At 42.8% G+C, this 23,935-nt stretch overlaps 1 protein-coding gene across 2 annotated transcripts in view; it reads right to left on the bottom strand.

Annotated features, from left to right (window-relative positions):
• The window catches only part of SERTAD2 (SERTA domain containing 2), a 106,479-nt gene that overhangs the window by 6,812 nt on the left and 75,732 nt on the right, over positions 1 to 23,935 (bottom strand). Inside the window, exon 1 of one of the 2 annotated variants that reach the window (XM_075925576.2) lies at positions 20,965 to 21,388. The exons of the other annotated variant lie outside the window; for it this stretch is intronic. The gene's annotated coding sequence lies outside the window, so the exon portion shown is untranslated. Of the gene's footprint in view, positions 1 to 20,964; positions 21,389 to 23,935 lie in introns of those variants that run through there. 2 annotated transcript variants of the gene reach the window in all.

The following is a 23,935-nucleotide window of genomic DNA, read 5'->3' as shown; positions in this document are numbered from 1 at the left end:
GGGAAGGGATCTTCCTGCATATTTGCAATCGCCGTGGCTCTTAGGCCCCAGCTTTTAAGGGTATTCAGCATTCCTCTGCTCAACGTTGCAAAGAGCAGGCCCAGATTCTCAAAAAGACACTGAGGTAAAAATCAATGGGAGCGAGGCATCTAGATACCTTTTAAAGTCCCACTTTCAATGAAACTTCTGCTCCCATGTGCCTAAACCACACTTGGAGCTGGAACTTGGCCGTCTAAGTCACTGGCTTTGCAACACAAAGAAGCAACACCTTCACAAATCTGGGCTTAGCCATTTTCCATTCTAATTTACTTAAGGGAAGGAGCTTCCATTAGGGATATCAGCATGCAGACAAATACACAATTAACCGATAAGACTTGGCTTAACCGTTACATACATTCCCCCCTCTATATCAGAAGCAGCGGAAGAGGGGGCGGGAGAGGGAAGAGAGCAGGAGCTGAAGCCTGTGAGGAGCTGGCTTAAAAGCCGGCTCCCCATTGGCACTAGAACCCCCTACTCCTTCCCCCCCCCCACACACACACTGCAGCCTCTGACAGAGAGGCTACAGTGTGGAGGGTGAGGGGGGCAGGCTGGAGCCAATACTGGAGAGCCGGCTTTCAAGCCAGCTCCTGCACATTCTGGCTCCCATGGACCCACCTGCCTCCTATAGAGGCAGCGGCGGGTGGGGGAGGCAGGCAGAAGCTGATGCTGTGGAGAGCTAGCTTAAAAGCCAGTTTCCCCTAGCTCCAGCTCCCTGGTGCTGCCTCCCCCTCCCTCGCCTGCTGCTGTACGGGGGGAGGGAAGAGGACAGGAAGAGGTCTGCAGGGGGGGGGTCTGAGCTCCTGTGGACTGAGGCTGCTCTGCATCTTGAGGAGCAGTTTCTGTTCACAGTGAGCCTGGGGCTGCCGCAGACGGAGGCTCCTTTACAGCAGCAGCCTCTGTCCGTGGAGGATCCAAGCTCCCCACGGCCAGAGGTTACTCCGTATCCAGTGGAGGAGCCTCTGTCCATGGGGAGCTTGGACCCCCTCATGCAGAGGGGCTCCTGCCACCCCATAGTCATGTAACCGCTAAGATTTGACGTAGTTACACAACATCTAACATCCCTAGCTTCCATCCTTTTGGTTGGAGCACTGTTTAGGCTGAACAACAAAAAGCACTTTCTAAGGAGGTTGTCAAAATTTCATTTCACTCACTTTTCATCTTATTTAAAGCAAAATCAGATGTCTTTTTCCAGTTTCTAGACTGTGTCCATGTAACATCCACAGACATCCCATGTGACTATCTTGCTAATCACACTGAATCAACAGGGAAATGACACTACTGCACACGCACAATGTGTCTTATTTTTAAAAGCCTAGTCAAAGCACGTTCCCCACTGAGGCCTACTACCATGTCAAAGTTGGAAGCTGAAAAGTTTCTTTTGAGGTATGAGCGCACAACATTTTTAAAAAAGTGCCAGCATGAACACATACTCTCCCCACAGTAAGATAAATAAAAAAAGTCCATTGGAATTTCATCAAACTTTCCCAAGAACATAAACTGCCTTTGAGCTAAGCAGTAGGGTGCTGTTCCAAAACACAGATGTTTTTATCAGAACGTTAGCAAGCACCTGAAAAGTGGGTCTAAAGTGTGTGTCTTACATCTAATCAGAGTTCCATAATTGTGACCGTATTATTGTCAGCCGTGTTACCTGGCTGGAAAAACATCATACTTTGATTGTTTTTTCTTTCCTCTCTCCCTTCTTATTCTGAGGGTTCCCCTCTTTTTTCCACTCAAGATCATCTCACCTGAAGCAGTGGGTTTTGTCCACGAAAGCTAGTGATACTATACATATATTTTTATTAGTCTCTAAGGTGCCACAGGACCACTTCTGTTTTAAAAAGTTGTTTTAAAAGCTACAGACTAACATGGCTACCCTCTGATACCTGATATGTGTAGTAATCAGCTCAAACAAATTTTACCAGGACAGGAGCTGTACCTTATGCTCACTGGGCGTACAAACAGTACTCTAGGGGCAGAAAGCAAGTACTTACCTATGGCTGTGTCCAGACTCAGGGGTTTTTTCGAAAAAAGTAGCCTTTTTTCGAAAAAACTTCACCTGCGTCTAGACTGCAGCCGTGTTCTTTCGAAATTAAATCGAAAGAACGCGGCTTTTCTTTCGACGGCGGTAAACCTCATTGCACGAGGAAGAACGCCTTTTTTCGAAAGTGCTCTTTCGAAAAAAGGCGTTCTTGAAAGCAAACAGGGCTTTTTAGAAAGAGAGCATCCAGACTCACTTGTTGCTTTCTTTCGAAAAAGCGGCTTGCTTTTTCGAAAGTTCCACGTGCAGTCTAGACACTCTCTTTCGAAAGAGGCTTGCAGTCTAGACATAGCCTAAGTGTATCTTCTAACCATTCTCGAAGCAAATAGAGGTTTTGTTTTACTTCAGGTGTTTTCTGAATCTCAATTACAACACAGGAAAATGGATTTCAAAGCCTGATGCAGAAATATATTTTCCACCACTGCCTCTAGATATTCTTTCAGTGCTTGTGGGATTTCAGTCCCAGTCATTTCCCCCCTACAATTAGGCTGTATAGAATGAATATATTGTACAAAATGTTTTATTGGGCGTAACCTAACAGAGGCCATCAATGCACCTTTCTTACCTGTGCCGCAGGCTCCATCAGCCCCACCTGAGGGAAATCCTGCAGGGTACATCTACATTGCCATAATAAAGATGTGGCTGTCCCTGTTCAGCTGAGTCAGGCTTGTTAGGCTCAGATTCAACTCTGGTTCCAGCCTGAACCAGAACATCTACATTGAAATTTTCTAGCTGCTGTGAGGCTGAGTCAGCTGACATGGGTTCAGACTCCTGGGCTCAGGTTTTTTTTTGCAGTGTAGACTATCCAAAGAGACAACTTCTGCAAACCTCACTCAAGCAGAATTCCCCATTCACCCAGTGGAAGTTTGGCCGGAGAAAGAACTGCACCTGTACCCACTAGTTTTAACTCTTGGGCAGCTTTTATTTGAATTGATACAAGATCACCAAACATTCCTTCTTATCCTCAAGCTTGTTTTAAAAGCAAAAAACCCTTTGCACATGAGGGGAGTAAGCATGGTAAATGAAGTGTCAGGAAAATACTCTGACACGTGCTGACGTCTGTCCAACACTGAATCTAAAACAAGTGTGGGGAAAGTCAATCTTCATGGTTAGAAATAAATCCAAACTCCAGAATTCTTTCTCGAGCAATATGCTGTTTAAAAAGAGGAGAAAAAAAATCACCTAGAGAAGCTGAGGAACCTGTAAGCACTAACTCAAGTTTCTTGGTCAGCAACCAAGAATCCTTGTACCTGGAATCTTGGGTGAACAAAAACTCTGAAATACAGTCTTACCCCATGGAAATCTGTTTTTTCTCATTCCCAGTGCCAATTTCATGGCATATTCAACCTTTTTAAAAAAAAAAAAAAAAAAAAACAATATTCTGCAGTGGCATGCTTGCTTTCATTACAAATGTGTGCGCCAAGAGTACAATCGTGACACTCGCAGATAACAGATACATCGAAGTAAGTATACTGAGCCCAGCAGTTTTAGAAGCTTTATTCCTGGACGAGCACTGGTAGCGCTGTAAGCTGAAAAAAAGATTCCATTATAAGATATCGATGCTACTTCTCCAACTTTATATTTAAAACAGAGCTTTTTAATGGTGTGGGGTCTATTGGAGAAGCTTTAAAATGTGTCAACCCCTGAAAGACGTTGTTAATGTTGTAACACTAGAAAATATTCACTATACAAAGCAACCCCTTTTTCCCACCAAAAAGAAAACAGGCAGTTTAGTGCCTAACATAGTCTTCCAATGAAAAGTTTTTTGGTTTTTAAATGAGCTGGTTTCTAGACTAAGCAAAAACAACAACAACAACAATAATAAAGAGTATGGTACCTGAAGCAAGCTCCTAAAATGACAAACAAGAGCTACACACTCATCACTAATAAACAAAATAACTTCTCTACATTGTTTTCCAGGAAGCACAGAGATGACTCAAGGCTTCCTGTACACATGACTGTCTAGCTTTCACATATCACTCAGCCTTTATGTTGTTCAGTTCAAACGGAGTGTTGCTGGTGTCCTTTTTAAAGGCAGAACATATCAGGTAACTCATAACTTCACCTACTAAATTCACAGTATTTTCCCCCTCCAGAAATCCCCCATCAAATGGGTCTAAAATTTTTAACCTACAGTAGCTATTTCTAGCCTACATCAGGAGATTTTCATTTCCCTAACTAGGAGACTAAAATAACTTGCATTAGAACATAAGCTTTTTAAAATATTTTATTCCAAAGCACAAATGGGAATTTTTGAAAGAGAAAGACACACTTCTTTTTTCTATTTCCATGAATTGCTTGTTCATTCTCCATGACCCCTCCCCTCCAATTAATGATTTTTATCTACACTGGAAAAAATTTCACTTTTGCACATCTTGTCTTGTTAAAGTATTGAGTGATTTAAAAGAAGAGATACCGAGGCACATAAACATTCTTTCCAATCTAACGCCACTGGTCTTGGTGAAGAATCCACCACTCCTACACTCCAAGTCAAAGCTCCCGTTGAGAAACTAAGAAAGCCAGCCTACAGGTCTAGCTAGACAAAGAGTAAAAATGAGTGTAAAATTAAATATGTTCACATCCTCCCCATAGAGGAAGTCACAGCAAGCTTGAGTCAGACAATTATAGGAAAGCAGGACTAAACAACAACCTAACAAAATGCAATTCTGGCATTGACCACTGGGTATTCTAAGCAAGGCAGTGTCCACTGAGAACTTCATAGTATAGGACATCTGTTAGGGGCGGGTCTGCTATGATCTCAGGATTTGTTTTTCCTGGCTACACAGGTTCCTTTTTCTTGATGTTTGTAATCCCACTTCTAGCGATCTCTTGCCACGTATTTCTGTACCTGTGTTTAAACACTAGTCCTGTCAAGTCCAAAGACACTGAGACCAGGTGTACACTACAGGGGAAAGTTGAATTAAGATATGCAACTCCAGCTACATTAATTACGTAGCTGGAATTGACGCACCTTAATTCGAGTTTCCGCACGGTCTCCGTAGCAGGAGGCTCTGTCAGCTTCCCTTCTGCTCCCTGTGAGGAGTAGGAGTAATGGCGCCAAAGGGGGCACCCTCTGAGTTCGATTTAGCGGGTCTTTATTAGACCTGCTAAATTGAACTTCAGAAGGCCTCTTGCGGCAGGGATGATCTTCCCCATAGCAAAGACATGGCTTGACTGTTATGGCCATTTGTTTTAAGGTATGATGTGGTCACAGGCATGAACTACTTTTAAAGAGACAATGTTGAACTGATTCAGCCATTAAGAAGAAAAGTTGCTTTCAGATTTTTTCCCATAGACATTACCCACAAGATAATCTTCACTGGCTCCAGATTTTCGAAGACCCAGTGCAAAAAAGCATCTGAGATCCATCCATTCTGTTTCAAAAAGTCTGAACATGTTTTTTTGTCCTCTGTACGTTAGGATGATTACATACATTTGAGCAGAAGGTGAACTCTACACGATAAAAGCTAGTATCATTAGGCTAATGGGTTTTGTTTTGAATTAAAAAGGTAAGTGATGTTATCAAAAAACATCTTTTGCCCTGAGTGAAGAAACTACAGAACCAACAAACCGATGTTAGAAGATCTTGAGAGAGTTTTGGGCGTGGATGTGCTTTGGTTTTGTTTCACTGAAGAAAACAGCCTGGAGAAGGTGATTCTCTAGTGCTAACAGCAAAATGATTTAGTAAGTTGTGGGGAAGCACATTACATTTCTGGTCCTAGTTATTGATAGGAGTTCTTACTTGCTAGAGAATCCACACCCAACTTTAAAGTATTTGCCAATCCTGCACACTAAAGGTAATCTTTTCTATTGATGGGCCCAATCTTGATGTCTTTACTAATTGGAAATTTTGCCTAAATAAGAACTGTACCACTGGAGCCAGAAAAAAAATCAAATGAAAAAGAAAATGGTTCGGTCATCCTGTTCCTGAACAATATAGACTTGTTCCCTACTGTATATTCTCCAGGGCTTTGTCAGTTTAGTTTTAATATGTCTCTCATTCACAGAATGCAACAACCCTCATGGTTAAATGGTAAGAAATAAAAAGGTTATTTTAAAAAGCAATTTAACACCTCAAGAAATATATCTTACAGAACTAGAATAGGCTCTTTAAGACCGGTACCCCTAATCCTTTCACACGAGGTGTTCTTGGTGCTGAGTGGTCCAAGACACCCTCTTGAAGAGAACAGAGCATTTTTTAAAAGCAACTCGCATACGTCTCAAAAATTCACAGGCAGTGATTTGTCTTCATGGGTCCAGAGTCTGAAGGAAGGGAAAAAAAAAAAGAAAAAAAAAAAACCTAGGAGGAGCTGGAGTGTGCAGGCTGGCTTAAAGCAGACCTGGCAGCGTCTACTTCCTGACTGAAATCCTGTGTAGCTGAAACCACAGCACTTAAATAAAAATTAAAAGAAGGGGGAAATGAGTTATTTCACTTTCCTTTCCCTCAGATAAAACTAAAGCCCAAATACTACAGGGTGAAAAGGGAATTGGGGAAATTTCCTCTGTTTAACTCCGAGTACACAGCTTTTCGAGCCTCACTGGTGATCCATCTCCTGGCCCCGCTGAGATTTTAAGGTTTTCAGGCACTTTCTTGCACTGCCTCTGTAATATGGAATATTATTTTTCTCCTCTACACCACATCCCGGAAGGCCAAACTGAGGTCCATGAGTGTTTTGTTATTGACTTCAATGGAATCAGGGTTTGGCACACAATGCCATTGGACCACAAGTCAAAGGTATTTTGTGCCATTTGGGTATTTCAACTGGCAACACCAGATCCTCTGATCCAGCCGATCTGTGTCAGGCACAAGCAAATGGAGAGGGGAGGGGGGAGACAGCTTTAAGTCTTTTTTTTTGACATTCCTGGATCCTAGGGATGGTCAGGGCAGTCAGAGGGACAAGCTTAGAAATTATACCCAGCCACCCATGGTTCAAGAGGACATTTGGGCATCAAGGGGCAAGCAAAGCAAAAGGACACTTATCCCGTGGTAAGTAGATTTCAGCCGGTCACCCTGTTCATCGGCGGCGCGCGCATGCGCAGTGCGGGTATTGCACATGCGCAGTGCGGGGCTGACGAGTCGATTTCGCTGCCATTTGTCAAGCCCTGCTTATCCATATCTCTTTTCCCTCAGCCACACCCCTGAATGAATCCCTCACAGGGCCAAACCTGCCAGCTTTTGTGTTTTCTGAGCAGAGCCCATAATGAGGCCCCTAAATTCTTAACAAGGAAGACACTTCGTTGCACCAACCTATGACCACCAGCTGGACAGAGGGAGTCAGAAGATTAAACCTGTTCATACAAATGGAAACCCTCCAACCTGTAAAAGGAGTTGGTGGATCCTTCCCCCACAACCACTTGTTAACTGGAAAGGAAAGAGAATAGGCATGTGTAAAAAGCAGTTGTCCAGCTTTGGCTGGAGAAAGCAAACGAACTTAGCATCCACTTCTCATGTCACTTTATATTTTTTGTTTAAATCCACACAGACTTGGTTTTAGGCCACAGAATTGAAAGAACAAATTATGCGGATTTAAAAACAAAAAGCACCCACAGTCCTTAAACACACACTTCCTTAAAGATTTTGTTTGCTTGGTACAAAGGGGTCTTTAAATCCTGACATAGCCATGTCACACTAGGAAGCCAGTACAGTATGTACTGCATGGTAATACGCGACTAGATTTGATATGCTGCAGCTGGCTCAGAAATTATACATTAAATGCTTTTGCAAAAGTCCTTTCGGTCTGATTCTGATGTCATGGATTCAGGCTGAACACCAGGAGTTTTGCTCTGGATTTACATAACTGTAGGCAATAATCAGGTCCAAGGTCTTGGATATCATGGGCAGGGAGATGGCAGAAGAGATGAAAGGGTATATGGAAAGGGATAATCTTGGGCTGCTTTCCTCTCAGACCTTTAATAATCAGGATATCCCATTTACAGTGGGGTTTTCCTAATACTTAAATCATTAGTTTTGTGTTGGTTCTGATTTTAAAAGAAAGGATATTTTTAATAAGCATTCACCGAACAGTCTCAGCTGAATGGTATAAAAAATGGCAGCTCCATACTCCCAGAGATCACCGGGAATCATTCTTCTTCATCAGCTTTCTCTGCAAAGTCTTCAGTGCTATCACTGGTGTGTAATCTGTATGAAGTTACTTTCCCCATTTGCCTATTTGGGGTGTGTGCGTGTGTGTGTTTTGGAGGAGGGGGTGTTAAATCCATTTTTAAACCTCAATTGTAGAGGCTAGTAAAAATGCATCCCTTACAAGTCAACTCAATCCAGAATTTTCAGAGGTGACAGTCACACAAAACCACCAGAGTCATGGTGTTGATGGCTGTTGTGCACGTTTGGCTCCTCCTCTGAAAATCTGGCTGGTTTTATATAGACACTGAAGTAGAAGCACTGACACTTGGTAAATTAAATAATAACGCTCAAACAAAAGAAAACAAAAAACCCACAGGGGAAATTTTTAGTAGCTATCTTAAGTAGACTTTAGTGCTGTGTAACAAAAGCTATGGCAGTCATAATGCGAGGATGCCAGAGGAAGTTTAGAATCTTAGTTTAGGAACACGTGAAGTCACGCCGTTATTGCTGGCATTCTACTTTGCGCTCAAATGCATCCAGTTCTGAGGTCCCTGCAGTTATATGCATGTTAATTGGAAAGTAAGGTGAAGCCTTCTCTAACAAATAAGCAATGCAATTATAAAGCAAGTCAATAGTGTAAAGCCAGCTAACGTGTTCCAGCGATATTTTGAAACTGTAATCTGATACTACTGTTTCCATCCTCGTGCCTTGCCTGCACTCCCTTGTTGCATACTGTACTATTTGAGGCCCAGAGGGCAACACAAGCTTTTGCTGTTTATTAATGATCAGACGTTGCATTTCGACTGAGAGCTGCAAGCACACTACTACCCACACTACTTTCTCAATAGTTTTTTAAACTTGCAGATTATTAGACACCTACCAGAAAGTTAACCTTTTTGGAAGAACTAAAGCAAGCAATTCCCTCCCCTCTCCACCACCCCATTTTAAATCTCCTACAATTTTTACTACGGCAATAAGGCAAAGCCACTCTAAGCAAGTCTGTACTCTTACTCTGGTATGTTTTTCAGAAAGTACATGTTTCTGTTAAATTAGAAACACTTCCTAATGCTGTCAGTTTGTGAAGAGTAACCTTTTCTCTTGGAAGAAGAGAGGCTGGTTTAATGTTGCTGATAAACTGTATTCAGCAAACAAAACTATGTCAGATAAAGCTGGAACAGGCTCCAATAAACATCATTTAAAATAAATTAGGGGCTCGTTAAATAATCATTTGTATATTATAGTTGTGTTAATAACAGCATTCATAATAGTAGAGATTATATTAAATTGTATTGCACTAATACAAGCTGCTAAGGAAGATAAATTCTTGTTAAACCATTAAAAAATTACACTGAAAGAATTAAGTGGCAATCAACACAGGTGCCATATATGGAAGGAAGACCAGGCATTTTTAAATGGCCACTCAACTAGAATTCACAAGCCAACAGCACTGATTGTTTTAATCATCTGTTTTAGACAAACAGAAAATACAATCTTCTTTCTAATACAAAGTAGAACAAATTATATGGTTTTAAAATAAAGTATTAATTTGTTTTTGTTTGTTTGTTTGTTTGTTTAAAAAAAAGCCTATTCCTTACTGGTGGGGAGTTGCAGGAATGAACTGTTTGGGGCAATGCATTTTTTTTTTTAATGTCAAAAACCCCATCTAGCCCAAAGGTCATTTCTGACAGTCTATCTTGTGTAGAACTTCTTTTGTCTCCTTGAAACAGTGACCAAGGGCCATCAGTCAAGTGTGAATAGATCACAAAACTAAATCCCATTCCTTTCAGAGATCTACAACTAGCAAATGTAAAAATTTGCTACCATTGCTAACTCTGGCTCAGCTCTACCAGTGGGAGTGCTAGTGTGGACAAAGTTCCCATAATCATGAGCAGCATTTAATCCTACTCAGGGGAAGGGTAGATAACACTGTTAAATACACTGGCAGCCCATCTACACCATTGCTACTATCAGTGTGAGCAACAAGAGGGGAGTGGAATAGTTGCAAGAAACGGATATAACCTTATCCAGGTGGTACTTTGTCCAGAGTCATTACTCTCTTTCCTAGAATAACTGTGCATACGATCCATGCAAATCAATGAAGGCAAAATGGATTCCTACGTGGAATCTGCAATGCTGCCAGGGAGCACTGGGAAAAAGCGTACATTCTCCCCAGGCAGGACAGAAGAGCCCAGCTCTGCAAGGATTCCAATCTCAGCTAACCCGACAAACAAGGCTGACGTTATTCTGAAACTTGGATCTCCATGCGGCAGAGCCAAGGCAGTGGTCAGGCCTGCTAAGCATGAATCAAGTTATATTTTTCTCTAAACTCATAGGTCAGACTCCTTTCAAGAGGTACAGTAAGTTGTGCTGCCAATATACAGTGACACCGATATCTCAGGCACCAAGGTTTGGTTCCATGCACTTCTGAGTGAGAGAAGAAGAAATACACTAACTATAGGTCTAAGCAACCTGCATGGCTCTTACAGAGTAATCGTAATCTTACGTAAATCAGGACATGCTTACTGTTATCTGAAGAGCCTCCATGCGGCCTATTCAAAGTTACCTTTGGGGGCTGAAGTCAGTTATGAAGCCTCCCCCCGCCCCCGAATTTTAGATTCTCTTAGCAAGTCTCACATTAAAGGATTCTCTTGCCCAGTAGTTGGAGAACTTAGGTTTCTGTGCAGTTCCATGCAGGGGTCTGCCCATTGGGCACCGTGTGGCATCACACACTTCTACTTGGAGAAGCAGTTTCTTGAAGCTGTCAAGCCTCTTGAAGCTGTCAAGCCTCAACAGTGCAGACGACCGGGCACTGCTTTAGGGACAAATCCAGTTAATTGTCCTCCATTCCCACTGACTTCAGAATCTTTAGAAATGTTGAGAAGACTATCAGGAAGGAACAGCTTAATCACAAGTTAAATTCAAAACAATCCAAAACACCTAAGGAGACCACACTAACAGATATACATTTGCCTTTCACAAATTATAAATTGTGAGCACAGGACGCTAGAGAGGATAAGGGGGATGGTGAAATATTTTAATACTTATTTATCCCCCTCACCTTCTTTCTGGGTAATTTTGTTGCTGTACTAAACAATGGAGCATTGCTGTGCTGTGCTGTGTCATGTTCAGCTGGTTAAACAAGACGTCTTTATTAGCATGTATACGTCATGGTCTAGTAGTTGATGTATTTAGTGTATTTAAAGATCCAAAGTCATCAGACTCTATTCTCCCCTGGATGCATGACATTCCTGTAAAGGTTAATGGGAGTTAGGTGTGCATCAAAAGGAGATTAGACCCCTTTGTGTATAATGAAAGGTAGTTTTCTCATGTATTTATATTTACTTAAGAGTCCTTGCTTTCTGCCTTTTCACGAAGACTTTCCCCCAAAGGTAACTTGTTTTTCCCCTCACATTGTAGACCCTTAATAAAAACATACTAGGAACTGCCCTCCTCTCCCCCTACTTAGCACAGAAGCTGAAAGGTTTGCCAAAATGCACGTTATAGGTCTGAAAATGGAGTATTGCATAAGTTACCACAGTCAAACTGAAAAGAAGCAACTAGACTTTTCTTTTCCTGTAAAGAAGAGTGTAGCATAAAATGCAAACTACATCTCAGCAATGGGAAATCATCTTAGCTTCTGTCTTGTAGGTTTCATTTGTTAACCAGTTTCTTGCCACTGAAAGTAAAAAGCATGAAAAGACTAGAACAGGAAGTGTTTCCATGGTGGTGTTCTCACAGCAGTTGTCCCTGTGTGCTTTGATTAGGAGCAGTTTTCAACTTTTTTTTTGTTTTTTGCTTTTGCTTTAAATAAGTGTAGCACTGGTTGCTTTAGACCAGTGGTCCCCAATGTGGTGCCCGTGGGCACCATGGCGCCCGCCGGGGCATTTATGTGCACCCGCTGAATGATCTGGGCCGGCCCTGCCCCCAGCATGTGGCGCATGCGCAGTGCCGGCCCCGGGCTCATGGGCGGCCCCACCCGCAGGCGCGTGGGCACATGTGCGGTGCCGGCTCCGGGCGCGTGCTGCACGAACGGGCCTGCCCCCAGGCACGCGGTGCGTGAGCGGCCCCGCCCCCGGGCGCCCAGCAGCCCCAAAAGGTTGGGGACCACTGCTTTACACAGACAGACATATCATACACAATCCTGAGGATAGTTAATTGTACATATGTCATCTAACTGGGGGCTTCAAATGTTCTGATGCATGTAATGACACACAGATTCTTTATTAACAAATCTTAATAATACGTAAGAAGGAGCATAAAGCATTTTATTTTAATGTGAGGACCTGCTATTATGTAAGGATGTTAAAGAGTGGGTATTTGGCTAATCGTAGTTGATACAATTTGTACTGACTACACAATTAGTTGATAAGAGCCACTTTGAAGAGCCGCAGTGAGTGCAGCTCCCAGAGCTGGCTCAAGCCGGGACCGGGCAGTCCCAGCTTGTGCTGGCTCTGGACTGTTCCAGCTCTACATTTTAAATGCAGAGCTAGAGCGGTCCAGAGCTGGCTTGAGTCTGGACTACTCGGTCCCGGCTCACGCCGGATCCAGCAATCCCTGCTTGCAGTGCCACGGATGGGCTACGGGCAGGGGCTGCTCTGGCAGCAGCCACTGTCCATGGCCAGCCCTGGTGACTGAGAACAGGGGCTGCTGCTGGAACAGCCTCTGTTTGCAGCAGCTGGAGCTTGTTGCAGACAGGGGCTGCTGGGCAACAGCAGCCCCCCTCCACGGGGGAAAAGAGAGCCAGTTCCCTGCAGACAGGAGCTGCTGCCGGAGCAGCCTCCCAAATCCCTCCCCGCTGCCTCTGATAAAAGCACTGGAGGGGATGGGGCAGGCGGCACCATAAAGATGGTGCTGGAGGGGGTGACCAGCTTTTAGGCCAGCTTCCTCCAGCACCGGCTCCTGTCTCCCTGCTTGCTGCCTCTCATACAGAGGCAACAAGAGGCAGGGGGAAAACAAGCAGTCGACTACTTGCTTACATCCCTACTATTATCCTACAGGTTTCAGAGGTAACCGTGTTGTTGTTTTTGCTGAAATGGACTAAGGAGTGCAGTGGCATCTTAGACACAAACACTTTTATAATGGAAAAACTTAAAAAACATCAAAGAGTGTAGCAGCACCTTACAGACTAACAAAACATGTAGATGGTATCATGAGCTTTCGTGGACATAACCCAGTTCAAGTGGGTTGCTGCTACAGACCAATCTCTGTGGTCAAGTATGTAGGCCCAGGCTTGCTGTGGACAGAGGCTGCTTTGCAGCAGTCTCCCCTGTCCCCACCCCATGAAGTGGCACAGCAGAGCTGGTGTTGGGGGCAGCTGCCTTTTAAGGTGGCACCCCCCAGCGGTGGCTTCTGCCAGTTGAGTGGAGTTCTTCAAGTGGGCTGTGCCCACGAAAACTCGTGATACCGTTTACATATTTTGCTAGTCTTCAAGATGTTACTAGATTTTTTGTTGTTTGTTTAAAGTTTTTCCAGTTACAAACTAACTCGTCTACCCCTCTGAAACTTATAATGGCATAAGCTTTTGTGAGTTGTAACTCACTTCATCAGACCCATGACTTCATGTATATGATGAAGTGAGTTGCAACTCACGAAAGCTTATGCCATAATAAAAGTATTAGTCTTTAACCCTGGTCTACACTCAAAACAACAAGTGGAGCATCCACACTATCAAGCCTGCTATTTCGAAATAAGGAGCTGGTTATTTTGAAATAACTCCTGCTTTCCACAAGGAATAATGTTTATTTCGAAATAGCAGTAGTGTGGACGCTCCACTGCTACTATTTTGAAATAACTACTCCCTATAGTCATTCAAAGTAATTACTCCCCAGTGCTTCCTGGGGCTCTAAGTCGAGGTAGCACATCCACATTAAGGAAGCCTGCCTCGGACCAATTTCAAGGCTTCCCTGTAGTGTGGACACATTATTTCGAAGTACAGGCTGTCCCTGGGTTACATGGATCCGACTTACATCGGATCCCTACTTACAAACAGGGTGAGGCAACCCCGCACTAGCTGCTTCCCCCCAGCAGACCAGGGAGACGCGGAGCGGCTTTTCTCAGCAGACACCTCAGCTTGAGAATAAAGGACTGAGGGAAGTGAGGTGTGGGAGAATAAAACTGAGCTCTGGAGAAATGTTTGGCCAGAGTTTCCCCTACAATATGTACCAGTTCCAACTTACATACAAATTCAACTTAAGAACAAATCTACAGTCCCCATCTTGTACGTAACCCGGGGACTGCTTGTAGTTATTTTGGGAGTTATTTCCAAATCATTTCCTAGTGTAGACATGCCCTAAGATGCCACTGGACTCCTGTCACTACCAGATGTGTGAACACATGCAGAAAAAAAGGATACCAAAGATCTGATGTGAAAGTTTGCCAAAACAGCATTAAATAAGGTTAGACAAGTGGACATGTGGTGGCCTTTCAACTTAGTGCACTAACGCTCTTGCATTTCTTGAAACACTGTGTTTTCACATTTCCTGAAGTAGAATTCTGAAAGCTGATAAAAGGAACTTTGGCTAATGCTGAACTATAATGAACCCATGACAATGGCAAGAGGCAGAGAGATTTAATTTTCAGGGTATCTGTCTGATTGCACAGTCGGAATAACTAAACAGATGCACAAAACAGTATAATTATGAATATTAAACCACTTGAGCTGTATAATGTCCAGTAATTGAAGTGCTAATATCCTCAAAAATATCTGTCATGCTAGGCCTACATGGTTTTATCCAATTATCCTATTTTGGAACTCTTATTTTTTATGGCACACTTCAGTATCAATTCCACAATTAAAAGCCTGGCTAATACAGGCTAGTTAGCCTGGCATACTGTAATTTAAACACTGATACAGTGTGTGCATTTGGGGGATGGGAAGCTGCCCCACGTTTCACATAAAAGTAATAGGTTAGGAGAATATAATAAAAAGAAAAGAGAAAGTGTTCTGGGTTGCACTTCTCCTTTAAGCCAGACACAAGTCATACACCATAGCCAAGTTCTACATTACATTAGTTTTCTTTCAGTGTTACAGGGAGTAGGAAAAAATGTAACTCAACACAGCAACTGTGTATTATGCACGTATTTTTGCGCTTACAGTTAGGGCAACACCCCAGACAACCAAGGCTTATGTTTAAAACTGCTAAAAGCTATAATATCCTCCCTTCTGTACATTTGCAATATTTTGTGCAATATGAGAGAGAGAGAGAGAGAGAGAGAGAGAGTAAGAGATCTTAGAAGCACCAATTCTCCAACTATGTGGGGATGGAGTGTAACAGAGGCTAAGTGTCTGATCACAGGAGGGTAAGAGAAGCAAAATTACTGTTCCCCCAATGGTACTAAAGTAGACCTGTCAAAGTCTTTCTGACTGAGTGATACACGTTACTGCTCTTGGCAAGAGGAAAAGCAAGGGGATAAGGGCTGATTTGCAGCAAATCACACTATAATGAATACTTAAATATTTCAGATGGTTACACACACACACACACACACACACACACACACACACACACACACACACACACACCCTCCCCACTCAGTGCAATAAGGAAACATTTTACTACCGCTGAAAACATGCAATTGGATTTCATGCATGCTAGCGTCCCCTTTTTATGATGAATTAAGAGAACTTACTCTAACCAAAGCAAAATGTGTATTTTAAAACAGTATTTCTCTACCAGTGGTACGAGTACCCTTGGGGTACTCAAGAGAAAGCTGAGGGGGGTACGTCAACACAATTGAAAATGGAGAAAACTGAATTTTTGTTTTAAGTTTTACAGCACTTTATTATTTTTGTACTTTTTACACCCAAAAATTTCATCGCCTGTCCAGCTATGATGAAGTTATTTAAACAAATGTGTTGCAATTGTAGAAAAAAATTGTGTGTGTCTGAAAACTGTAGGTACTGAGGGTACTTTTTTTTTAAAAAGGGGGTACTTTATTTAAAAAAGGTTAAGAAACTGTTTTAAAACATAGAAATATTACATATTTTAAACAAATATTTTTTTCCAGGAGGAGGGACTTCCCTTAACGTATGTGAAAAAACACAGAGTACATGAGAACACCGGAAGATGTTGACATACTTATGAATTAGATTTCAGAACGTATTTTTGCAGCTACCTACAGTTAAGAGACAAAGTTGCCTTTAGGCTTTTAAAACTAGTCAGACCTGCTGCAGCAGCTGCACAGTCTGCTTGGAATATGCCCTCCACGCTCCTTCCAACCCCCACCCCTACATATCCGCATAGTTTACCTCCAATCATGGGCGTTTCTTTCTACAGTGCAGTACACTCAATAATCTTACTGCCTCCTCTACAAGGGAAAGACAGTTTCTAAAAAGACCAGTATGAAAAGCTACCAAGAAAAAGTTGGATATCCAAATCATAGATACGAATCACATTTCAGTTAAAAACCTGTTTGGATCCTACAACACAATTGTTTTGCCATAAATGGAAAATCATGGCTCAAAGAAAAATGTTTTGTTTGTTACAGATAATCCTGTCAGGTATTAAATCTGAGAAAATGAAATCTTTTACTTAAATACTATAGTATCAGAGGGATAGCCGTGTTAGTCTGAATCTGCAAAAGCGACGAGGAGTCCTGTGGCACCTTATAGACTAACTGAAGTATAGGAGCATAAGCTTTCGTGGGCAAAGACCCAAGACATGCATCTCTTTGCCCACGAAAGCTTATGCTCCTACACTTCAGTTAGTCTATAAGGTGCCACAGGACTCCTTGTCGCTTTTAAATACTATAGTGACTGAACACGCATCAAGTAGAAGGAAAGGTCTAACCCTACCCAATTCAAAATTCCTTTATCAAATGAGTACAATTTTATGCCATACAGTTTTAAAAAAACAGTTTCTAAAGATTCTTGTCATACATTTTAATCTGATTCAGATAATTTTTATATAGTTACAGTTTTCTTATGCTGTTTTCTTAACAGGAAACAGGACCAAATCTGGCTGATTCACTGATGCCTAAGTAAGACAAGTAGGATCTGGCACCCAAGGTTTATACAGAATGACACTTAAAACCTTGTAAAATCTCAACTCCATAGCCCCATACTAGGGGCCAGTCCAACTTTTCCAAAGGCACAAAGGGGCTGTAATGGGACTGAGGTTCTGACTTCAATGGAGCTACTCCAGATGTACAACCAGTATAAGGGAGAGCAACATCTAGTCATGTGATTTACTTACCACACAGTCGCATGTTATTTATATTTTTATTGTACCCAGGAACCCCCGTCACAGCTCAGGACCACAGATACAAATACAGAACAAAATGAAAGCTGAACCACAAAATGCTTGCAATCTAACAGCTCTACTTCAGTCACTCTGATTTTGGCTTTTCTGGACTTTTCACTGACTAGCTGCACTCTTAGGTCTCAGTATCAGTTTGTTTTCTATTTACATTACATATTATCTTTTCTTGACTGCACTGGTAATGCTGAAGCCACTCCTCCTCCCAATGAAGACTTTGTGGCAAACATTCAAGTTCACTTCATTTATAACATGTAAAAATGTATACACATTAAAGGTGTCTCTCTCTATTTAGGAGAATCAAGCTCTTCTGTTCAGAAGCAGCCATACTTTCTCCTGATCAATGTATTTGTAAAATAACTATAGACAGAAAATGTGGCAATTGCATCTATTAAAAAAAACACCCACACATCTACCTCTCAGATTTGCAGATTCCACTTTTTATAAACTAATGATTAGTGGGAGGATCAGCTACACTAAGTATTTGCACCTATTACCAGCTGGCTTCCATTTAAACTGGACCTTGCTCTCTTTTCTTTAGTGCATTCATGATCTTTGGACTCAGCCATCAGAGTCTGCTGTTTCTGGCACAGATTCCCCCCCCCCCCCCCCGCCCAAGAAACTGTTGCCACTGAGGCGGTCTCCTTTTGTGCCAGGTTTACAAAAATGAAATAATTCATAAGAAAGTTTTATAAATCCTGTTTAATGCAGGTATGCTAAGTAGGGCATCAGAATATTGCCTATACTTTTGAAGGGACACATTCTCATTTATGAAAAACTGTACTGTAATACATGTTATCTAAATGCAAAAATGGTCATCACAGCTATGGATCACCTGCCTTGATTCAGGACTCCTAATCACAAATTGCTAAAGCATTAAACACTAATGTGAAAGAAAACAACTTTGTCTAAATTATTTTTCAGATAAATGTTTCACAGAAAAAGAGAGGCCCAATTGTTGGCAAAATAGTTCAACTTAAATACTTTTAAGATCTGCTGCATTTGACGGAGGTGAAACTCCACTTAAAGAAAATGTCAATCTATATTAAAAAGTTTGAATTTTCATGCTGACTGCTTTTAGTACATTGTTCCCAGTTGATTGAGGTCTTTCAAGCAGTTATTTTCAGATCTTGGATCTTCTGTATTATTTGTATTATTACTTCCACCAAAAGCATTGTGAAAAACTCATCTCAGCCTAAGAATAGCAGGTGTGTAAGGAACACAGCTGCACTGTACAATAAATCAGCACATACACCTATTTAATTCTGTTTTAAATAGAGACAAATCTACATATGTTTAGGTTAAGAAGTTACATTTGTTTTTAACAACTTCAGAGAGAATAAAGATCAACTTGAGATGAAAATCAAAAGGAATACTTTAATAAGCATAGGGTGTAGCTTCATTTACTAAAGAGTATATTTCTGTTTCTACTGAAGACAATTGGAGGTTTTGCTATTGACTTACATGGAAGCAGAATCAGACTCTAAAGGAGGAAACTGCAGCTGTTATGTTAGATGCTACAATACTTATGTGGACAATGGAAGTGTTCCCTAGGATACATGCTCTAATGTACCTGTCTGACACCACAAGCTGCTAATTCTTATTCTACCTCTAATAAAAGGAGTGATGATATTAATACTAGCAAGCTTGTTTTATTATGCACAAAAAAGTGTTAGTTTTACTGTGAGCAGTTACTTTTAATTAGCCTACCTAATCAACTGCTTACTTTATAAAACAATGTATGTATTTTAAGCAGTAAGTTATAAGAAAACTTAATCAGTTATGCAAGTACTTTACCATGTGAAAATCCTTACGGCACTGAAAACTAGTTAGGGTTCACACAATCCTTGTGTACAACTTGTATACCTTCAGAGGGGTCAATAACACTTCCTCTGGATGTAGGGAGTTTTATCCAGGTAAATCTCTGCATACTGAAAAGAACTATGAACCTGATTCTTCTATCACTTTAACCCATGTAAAATCAGAAGTGGTTCCATTTACTTAACTGGAGTTACACTAGTGTAAGATTGGTGTGAGGGGAGACTAAGGCCTTTCATCTCCCCTCTGTAAAGGTGAGCATTACAGGAACTCTCCCCAGGCAGAATACAGTATCCCCTGAAAGTCAATGAGAGTCTGTCCACGGATTTCAATACACAGTGGATAGGCCCTTGGTGAGGGGTACCTGACTCTTGCTTTGGACTCCTCTGAATACAAACTGCCAGGTGCTAGAAACTCTCATCACTTTCTGTGTCACAACTTTGTAAAGGCACCAATCTCCACCTTGGACAAAACTGAAACTGGCAATTTCATTTTGCACCATCAGCTGATCAGAACTGGAATCCAAACAGTAATCAACTACTCCTGGCTCCTCTGCACCTGGATACAAGCAATTTGGTGCTTCCCATGAAAAATCACCTGGCATTTCAGAATACAATCACAAAAGACAAGAACTATAGCATGTCATATGCACTGCAAATTAATGCCATTCCCCTCCCCCGAAGGACAACTGAGTGACACACAAGAGGTGCTAAAACCTCAGGAGACTCCAGCTGTCAGGTATCTACTTTTACAAATCCCAAAACACTAATGAAAAAAACAACACAACAACTCAGAAGTCACTTTGAAGCCAACAGGCACTGCAACATAAAATAATTCTTATGTTTTCAATAACATGTTTTACACATTCTCTAAATCTGCATATTCCCTGATGTACTGATATTCCCTCTAAAAGGGTAACCAAATCCTGTTCTCTAACCCCTTGCCTCCATCCAGACAGGTTTTCCCTTTGCTTGCATTGCTTGTATCAAAGAGAAATGTAAATACACACTGCTACGCGATGAAAAGACACAATAACCCCCTGCCCGGATGCCACAGACACCAAACATGGAGCAATCCAGCTCTTCTGGAGAGAGCCTCCACCAGGACAAGTCCTGTCAGCTCCAACGTATCGTAAGTCTTCCCCCAACTCTTTAGTTTGCCCGGCACTGAGAAAGACACTTTCAGGGGGGGCTCCCAAACCCGGTTTTCCAGGATCTGAAGGCAATGCGAGGGGGAAGGAAAGGTAGGGGCCGATTGCAAGGCGCAGCTTATTTGTACCTCGTCTCCTGCCGGTTTACAGAGCTCTCCCTCCAGCCCATGCGGAAAGTTATTACAGCACAGACTGTTTCTGCAAGTTAGAGGTAAACATGGCTCTGAGAACACTAACGCGCTAGCACAGCGCTGCCCAACAACCCCCCTGGAGAAAGTCCGGCCACATTTAAACCCCTCGCACACCGAGTCCCGGAGCTCTCCCCGCTTTTAACAGGAGCTCACCCGCTCCCTGCCCAGCTGCCTCTGGGGGAGGGCAGACCCACCAGGGTCGCAAATCACGACAGAGCCCCAGATCCGTGCCCCCCCCCCCTTGCAAGAGTTTTTGTCTGGAAGCCAAGCAAGTGGATGGTGGGTAGCCCCAGCACCGGTGTCATTGTGTTCTTCAGTGTCGCCCCCTCCCCCAGCACCTGCAGTCCCAGCCGCCCCCCAGCCCCCTCCCCGCAAGGAGCTGAACTTACCCCAGGCACAGCCACCTGAGAACTAGCGCATCGGGGTCGGCACGCTCCTGCCCTACGCCCGCTCCATATGTCGCTCGCTCGCTCGCCGGCGGGGACCGGGGGCGGGTGGGATGGAGGTGGAGGGGGAGGCGGCTTGAAGGCTTTAAGCCGCGGCTCTCTCCCTGCTGCTGCCGCGATCACGAAGCATTATACAATGGAGGAGGAGGAGGGAGGGGGAGGCGCTGGGAGAGCGGCCCGTGCTCCCAGCACTTGCCATGCACAGAGAGTGACGCCAGGAGAGGCTCTGGCGAGCTCCTTGCCCTCTGGCTCACGTCGCAGCTCCGCCCCTGGGCTAGTCCCCCCCCCTCCTCCTCCTCCCGCAGCCGGGCTGCGAGGCAGCGGCGCGGCCGGCCCAGCCAACTTGCACGTGCCTGTGTCCCGGGAGCCCGCCCCTGCCCGAGCCCGCGGGGGGCACCTGCCGGCAGAGGGGACGGGCAGCGTCCCCCGGCAGCCCCCCCCCCCTCCCGGGCGCAGGCGGGGACAAAAGGCAGGGGGCTGGCGCGCACAATGCAGCCGGCCTGCGGAGCGCAGCGCAACCACAACTATGACAAGCATCCGAGCCATCCGCCAACTTGGGACTGGTCAACAAGTCAGGCGGGGAGCGCGGCCCGCGGGGGTGGGCCTCCGGCAGTGGCATGTGCAGAAAGAGGAAGGGCCGTTGGGTCACCGGAGTGGTGCGGGGCTTTCTCTGGGCTCCCCAAGCGCCCTGCAGCGCAGCCCGCTTCCCTGTCCCCCTCCCCGGCCTGCTAGGCATCAGCTCCTACTTTTGGCTGGAGGAGGAGAAAGCCCAGGTTCTGCTTGGGGGCATGTGCTTTGCAACCTCCCAGCTCTCCAGAAACTTGTCACTAGTGTCCTGATCATCTCCCTCCCTCCCCCCCACCGCCTTCATCCCGCCTCTGATCTGTGGGCTGCAAAAGGAAGAACTGGCCCAGACCGGTGGGTTCTTAACCTTTCCAGCCTACTACATTCTTTTCAGGAGTCTGATTGGTCTCACACACGCTAGGTTTCACCCCACTTAAAAACGAATTGCTTACAGCATCTCACATTAAAAATACTACTGAAAAAACGGTCACAGGGGTAGCCGGGTTAGTCTGTATCTGGAAAAAGGACAAGGAGTCCTGAGGCACCTTAAAGACTAACAGATTTATTTGGGGACAAACAGTAGTGGGCACTGAAAAATTGCTTACTCATTTTTTACTATACAATTACGAATTGACACACATACTGTACTTACATTTCAGTGTATAGCATAGAGAGAGCTATATAAGCAAGTGATTATATGAAATTTTAATTTGTATTGACTTTGTTAATGCTTTTTATGTACCCTCTTGTGAAACTAGGCAAATATCTGATGGAGATAGTGTACCCCCAGAAGACTTCTATGTACCTACAGGGTATGCGTATCTTTGGTTGAGAACCACAGGCCTACATCAGAGTTAAGAATGCATTTTTGTGTTTTCAAAGTTTTGTATTGCAGCTTCTAGAACTATACAAAAACAAGGTGCACTCATGCCCCCCCCCATGAATAGAAAAATAGTGATATTAACTTTTACTATCTTGATCAGTGTACTATCCAAACATTGAACAATAGAGTCCTGTGCAGTTAATTATGTATTACACCCATTTTACAGAAGGGGAAACAGATCTGGAGAAATTAAGTCAAATGAACAAGGCAACACAGAAAGTGAATGGCAGTGTTTGGATTACAAGTAAATTCTTAGTTCAGACTTGCTCTGGGTCACACAGTGCCTGTCCCCCAACCCTTCACTTAAAAAAAAATGTTAAATGGTAACAACAAAAAAGTGTCCCACCTAGATAATTAAATCAGCAGAGAAAACAGTGCACACTTGTTTTTCTCTCCTCTTGGAAATCTATTTTTGCCTGGGAATTTAATTTTCATAGTGGTTCCCCCCCATTCCCCCATAGAATCCTAGATTCTAAATTTGGCATCCTAGGCCAAATGGGTGTGTTCAAATGTGTAAGACTTGAGCGGGGGAAAAAAAAGCTTTGAACCATTTTGAACCATCCACAAAGAAGAACTATAAGTTGCTATAAGTTACATTTTTAAACCATAATCATTTATCTAGACAGTATTATAAAAAGCAATCCAAATATCTTAATGTTTTGGGAACAATCCCCAAAGCATATCAGGTAATTTTGATCCACTAAACCAGTACTTTGGGACAATGAAGCTTAAAGACCTAACATAAAGGAGATTATTAGTCATTAATATTAAGGCAAGTTTAGGTACTGTGTTCAAAATGTTCTGTAATGATTTATAATCAATCCAACTGATGGTCTTGTTGCAATTTTCAACCAGAGCACTGAAAAAATATACTTTTGAAAAAAGTTAAATTCAACTGGAAGCTGCATGCATATAAAATCCACAGTCAAAACATTTACAAATTAAAACTAACTAAGAAACCACTGATTATTTCATTAATTTCAAAATTATAAGTTTAAAAGTATTTTATAATTTTAAAATTTCAAGTACCTTAGGGTAGTTTTTAAGATGGTACTCCACATGGTTATGCTATACGTACACTATTAAAAAACATTGGACCTCAAGCATTGGCATTTCTCCATTTCTATCAGAGCTGCATATTGTGGAGGCCTTTGATATCTTAAGTGTTTTTTCCTTTTCCGCCTTCACTATCACAGCTACTCATTTTGAGGAAATCCAAATGAAACAATACCTGTAATCTGTTGTGATGCAAAGGTAGCATTGAACAAGATGAGCAAAGCAAAGCACGAACCATTTATTGAATTTTGATAAGTGGCTCCTAAATTGATCGGAAGCAGGCAAAAATTAATAGTAGTCTTTCTGATGACTGGACACTATCCAGCAAATAAGGTTACCTTCTGTCTGCTTGAAGGAAGCAAATCTTTTCTTGAAAGAAAAAAAAATCCCTTTCATTTTATTGCTGAACTG

The sequence above is a fragment of the Pelodiscus sinensis genome, chromosome 3 (assembly GCF_052426305.1).
Source record: "Pelodiscus sinensis isolate ZL-2025 chromosome 3, ASM5242630v1, whole genome shotgun sequence".
Taxonomy (NCBI): Eukaryota; Metazoa; Chordata; order Testudines; family Trionychidae; genus Pelodiscus; species Pelodiscus sinensis.
This window is presented reverse-complemented; position numbering and strand designations above follow the sequence as displayed.